Source organism: Mus caroli, unplaced genomic scaffold (assembly GCF_978045245.1).
Source record: "Mus caroli unplaced genomic scaffold, Mus_caroli_1 scaffold_9, whole genome shotgun sequence".
In the NCBI taxonomy this organism is placed as follows: Eukaryota; Metazoa; Chordata; class Mammalia; order Rodentia; family Muridae; genus Mus; species Mus caroli.
In genome coordinates this window covers 75,591,718-75,597,717 of record NW_028227264.1, presented here as the reverse complement: position 1 = coordinate 75,597,717, position 6,000 = coordinate 75,591,718, and positions in this window count along the sequence as shown.

Below are 6,000 nucleotides of genomic sequence, written 5' to 3'. Positions count from 1 at the left end.
CCGTGTCTGCTCCACACAGGGGCGTAGAAGGAAACTGTGAACACTTTGGAAATAATAGAGACTCTCCAGTCTCTTTAATCTGGTCTGTTCTGTTGCTGCACATTATACCTCGTGCTTCTAATCTAGGTCCCAAGACACTGTTCCTTTTTCTTCAGGATCTGCTTCTCTATTGAAGACTTCTTGGTTCTGCCCAGACCCAAGGTCATTTGGTGGGATAAGCCTTTAAGAAGGGTTTGAGTTACTCAACAAAGACGCTTATGGCTGCAAGTCTTAAAAATAGGAAGGCAGGGGGCTGGTGAGATGGCTCAGTGGGTAAGAGCACCCGACTGCTCTTCTGAAGGTCCAGAGTTCAAATCCCAGCAACCACATGGTGGCTCACAACCATCCGTAACGAGATCTGGCGCCCTCTTCTGGAGTGTCTGAAGACAGCTACAGTGTACTTACATATAATAAATAAATAAATATTAAAAAAAAAAAAAAAGAACTCTAGTTTAAAAAAAAAAATAGGAAGGCAGGGCTGACAATGCTCTTGCAGAAGACCCTAGTCCTGGCTCCTACATCATGAACCTATAATTCCACCTCTAGGTATCTGATACCCTCATCTAGTCTCTATGGGCACTACCTTCACACATACACACATACACACACACACACATATATATATATATATATATATCACCCCATTAACTAGTAATAAAATATCTTTTAAAATTAAGAAGCTACTGCTTTATAGCCCAAGCTCAGTCTTTTTATTATACTTTCTGATCCTGCCTACTGCCTCATTGTTGATCTAAGTACAGTGCTTAGAGCTGGCTGTGGTGTGGCATGCTTTGTAACTCCAATGCTTAGGAGCCTAGCACAGGAGGATTAACACAGGTTCAAGGCTAACCTGAACTATAGAATGAGTCTCTTTGGAAAAAAAAAAAGTACAGGAATTTTCCAGAACCTTCCATAATCGTACCTGCAATCCGTTCCTACATTTTACAGTGTAATAAGCATCTTCATGGTGCTCTTCTTCCACATGAGGTTCTTTTTTGCTTTTGTGAGACAGGGTCTCTCTGTATAGCCCTGGATGACCTGGAACTCACTCTGTAGATCAGGCTGGGCTTGAACTTAAGAGATCTGCCTGCCTCTGCCTCCCTAGTCCTGGGACTGAAGGTGTGTGCCACCACTGCCCAGCTGATGTTGGAGTTCGTCAAAAGACCCTCACTCACAAAGACCACAGAGACTGCCACCATCGCTGCAAACAGCATGAGGATTTTTATTGATCCAACATGTTGGGGACTCCCCTCTCAGCACACAGGCCAGAGGAGAGACCCAGAACAAAGAAAGAACACACTTTTTATACCTTTGTAAGAGGCAGATTTGAGCAACAGGCTTCTCATTGGTGTAGTAAGTAACCCTTTCAGGCATTGGTTGGTTTGTATAGTGACTAAGTAACCCTCTGGCCTAGTGACTGACTTTGCCTGCCCCCATGGTGGGTTACTATGATTTGGTCAGCAAAGCAGTAGTACATTTTGAACTTATGGATCAGCTATTAACGTCACAGCTATTAACGTCAGGGGAATTCTCACAACAAGGTCAGGGTGGTTTGTGGTCTTTGACAGAATTCAGGAGAATTGCTAATCTTGTTATGGTTATTTCTCTGAGAACAGCTAATATTATTTTGGTAGCTTCAGGCTTAATCATTTTGACTGCTAAAACTATGTTTTTACATTTGTTTAGTCAGCCAGCTTCCTTATCTGGCTCTGTACTTTGCCTGCTAGTACAGTTTGGAAAGTCTTTTTTGAAGGGGGAAGGTACTGGGTGGTCTTGAATTCATTTTGGATATTACACTGAGAGTCTTTTTGTTTTAATATTTTATTTATTCCTTGAAGATTCCACCCATGCACACAATGTATTTTGATCATATCCATCCACCTCTCTCTCTAACTCCTCCTAGCATGCACCCCCAGCACCCTCCCAATTCCATGTCCCCAATTTGTTGTTGATGATGCTATTGTTATTAATAGCCCCCTGGGTCCAGTTAGTCTTGTCCACATGTACATGGGTGTGAGTCCAGCCACAGGGGCATGGGAAATGTCCCCAGAAGAGAGTTTCTCTACAACCGTCAACTGCTAACTTTGCCCCTCTGCCCCTCCCCCATCCCTGTCGTCTTTTTGACTGGCTTGATCTTGTGCAGGACTTGTGCTGTAGCCACAGCTGCTGTGGTTGACTGTGCAGCAACTGTGTCACGAGAAGTCTGCTCTTCACCTGTGAGCAGTTACACTCTGACCACTCTTCTGCCATGCATGCTCTCTCCACCTTGGATGGGGCCAGTTTCACACAGATGCTTCAGGCACAGTTACGCACACTTGGCACTTTGACCAGATATAACTCTGTCTGTCTGACTCTCTCTCTCTCTCTCTCTCTCTCTCTCTCTCTCTCTCTCTCTCTCTCTCTCTCTCTGCTGCTGCTGCTGCTACTTTTCTTTTTTAGCTTCTATTTCTTTTCTTTTCTTTTTTTTTTTAAAGATTTATTTATTGATTATATGTAAGTACACTGTAGCTGTCTTCAGACACTCCAGAAGAGGGAGGCAGATCTCGTTACGGATGCTTGTGAGCCACCATGTGGTTGCTGGGATTTGAACTCCGGACGTTCGGAAGAGCAGTCGGGTGCTCTTACCCACTGAGCCATCTCACCAGCCCCCTTTTTTGTTTTTCTTTTTTTTTTTTTCTATTTCTTTTTAGACCCTTCTCTGACAAGAGCTGAAAACAACACAAACCTGTGGGTATAAGCATAATCATTTATAAAGTAATCTGATAGCATGTCCATATAACATAGCAATAACAGTGATGTAGTGTCTTAGTTAGGGTTTTACTGCTGTGAACAGACACCATGACCAAGGCAAGTCTTATAAAAAAACAACATTTAATTGGGGCTGGCTTACAGGTTCAAAGGACCAGTCCATTACCATCAAGGTGGAAGCGTGGCAGCATCCAGGCAGACGTGGTGCAGGAGGAGCTGAGAGTTCTACGTCTTCATCCAAAGGCTGCTAGTGGAAGACTGACTTCCAGGCAACTAGGGTGAGGATCTTATGCCCACACCCACAGTGACACACCTACTCCAACCAGGTCACACCTATTCCAACAAGGCCACACCTCCAAATGGTGCCACTCCCTGGTCCAAGAATATACAAACCATCACATGTAGCAATAGCAGGTTTCCCTACAGAACCAGGCATGAAATCTCTCTCAGCTCACCAGAAGAGGCTGGTCTCTCTTTGTCCCGCATCTAAGAAGAGTCGTGTCTTCAGCTGTAGGGGCTTACCATCGAGTTATGATGGGTACCTAAAAGCAATGGCAACATCCTGTATAACTTTTAAATTAGTGAGGATACAAGCCAGATTTCATTTCTTTTTTTCTTTCTTTTCTTTTTCATTTATTTTATGTCTATGAATACCAGAAGAGGGCAGCATCAGATCCCATTACAGATGGTTGTGAGTCACTTGCTGGGATTTGAACTCAGGACCTGTGGAAGAGCAGTCAGTGCTCTTAACCGCTGAGCCATCTCCCCAGCTCCCCAGGTTATATTTCTTAGGCTGAAGTCCCAGGGACAGAATTGCTGGCTCACGCACGGTATTTGCATGTTCACATCTTTATGATTTTTGTTATGCCTTTCCAAAAAGTAATGATCTCTAAAGCAACCCTCTCTCAAGCACGGAATTGTGTCATAGGTAGCTCAAAAACAACCAAGACTTTAGGCCATCAAAATTTCATAAACTAGCCAGGCATGGTGGCAAGCACCTCTAATCCCTGCACTCAGGAGGCAGAAGCAGGTGGATTTCTGTAAGTTCAAGGCCAGCCTGCCTGGACTACATAGGGAGTTCCAGGGTTCCAGACCGGAGCAGTCATGACTACATAGCAATACCCTGTCTCAAAAGGGGAGGAGAGAGAGAGAGAGAGAGAGAGAGAGAGAGAGAGAGAGAGAGAGAGAGAGAGAGAGAGAGAAAAGTTAGTTCAACTAAAGTCACTACCTGACACACCTCAGACAAGTAAATTTCTGGGTGGTGGTTGCACATGCTTTTAATCCCAGCACTCGAGGCAGAGGCAGAGGCAGAGGCAGAGGCCAGAGGGCAAAGGGCAGAGGCCAGAGGATGGAGGTAGAGGCAGAGGCAGAAACAGGTAGTGGATCTCTGAGTTTGAGGCCACCCTGGTCTACAGAGCAAGTTTCAGGGCAGCCAGAGCTACACAAGAAACCTTGTCTCAAAAAAAAAAAAAAAAAAACAAAAACAAAACAGAGAGTTTCCTTTCTCTCATGCAAAGGAATGAACGTGGAGTGGAGTAGAAAGCAATGGCCGACTACATGTGGTGCAGTTCACTATTCAGTTCTGCCTGCCTTCACCGTCTCTCTGTGGTCATCTTCCACCCTGAGTCTGTAAAGGCTGGTGTTCATGGTGAACACTGTAGGGGTTCCTGGTCTTGGAGAATCTTTGTGCTGCCATCTGTGAAGGATGCTGCTGGCCGCACACATACAGCCAGGGAGACAGTCACTGACCTGTGGCAGAACTGTCTGTAGACATTCCACCCTCTGGTCCCTGGCCCCCTGTGGTGTCAGGAAGCCGCTGGTCAGCTTCTCCTGCGATTAGAGCCACCTTTGCTCCCGCAGCTTGCTTTCCTGCAGCCCTCCAAGGTTGAATTGCATCTCACCTCTTGGTGTTCCTCAGCCTTCTGAACATGAAGTGTAATGTCTAGAATGTTTCTAAAATGTTCATTAGGTAGCATGGACCTTTCATTCTGTCACTGGTCCTTCTGCCTCTCTTGCCTCTTGTGTCTGTGGCTTTCTGTGTTGAGCCCCGTGGTACCCTCTGCTCACCAGCTACTCCTTAGGCACTGAGTTTTCTGTTTGGTTATTTGAATCGCTAAGGAGCCATTATATTTTCATTCTGGGGGTTGCCTGCTTCAGCACCCTCTGTTACTTCTGTAGACACGGCCATCAAGGTCTCCTTAGCGCTGCTACAACCTCTCGCTTTCTGGAGTGCTGTGCGTGTGTCCATAAGCCACACACACAGCCTCCCAATCTCTATAGAATTACACAAGGCATTTGAGGGTGGACTCCTCCAGAGGATTTGTGGGTTTTTTCTGCCATGACTTGAGGCCAGTCATTTGGGAATTTATTGATTTGGGGGGAAAGGCAGGTGAGGACATTTTTAAAAAATAAATCTCTCTCTTTTTTAAAATTTATGTATTTGTTTTATGTATGTGAGTATACTGTAGCTGTCCTCAGACACACCAGGAGAGGGCATCAGATCCCATGACAGATGGTTGTGAGCCACCATGTGGTTGCTGGGAATTGAACTCAGGACCTCTGGAAGAGAGCAGCCTGTGGTCTTAACCACTGAGTCATCTCTCCAGCCTGGGACCATTTTTCACTCTACTTCAAAATGAGCTTTGGTTAGGAATTCTCTCAGAGGGGATTTAGTTCAGTGCTAGAGTGCTTGCCCAGCACCTGAGGAGAGGGGATTGCAAGCAAGTCTGTCTGTCTGTCTGTCTGCCTCTCCTCTCCTCCCACTCCTCTCCTCTCTCTCTTGTTCCCCTGTCCAGAAGTGAGGTTAACACCTGGAGTACCCTGGCCCTTTCCTGTGCTCCAGTCCCACCCCACCCCCACTCCATTCACTGTCCCCCAGAGTGCTGCCAGCCTGCCTTGGCACACACAGGCACTGTCTCCTGCTACTCTTCTGGGGCTTGCTCAGCCAGGAACCTGTGAGGAACCTACCCAGTCACTTTGTGGGGTCACTTTCTTCATAGATCCAGCTGCGGGGAGCCCTCTCAGTCCTCCAAGCATAGTCTCCAACATAGTGTCCAAAATGGGTTTTAAATGGCCCTGTTGGGGTTCCCAGGTATGGAGGTCCTCTGTGGGGAGCCCCATCTCCACAGGGAGTCACTGAAACTTCCAGACCCTTTGAAGTTCATTTCCTCGGCCTTGGCCTTTATCTCCACCACACCTTTGTCTCTCTGGGCC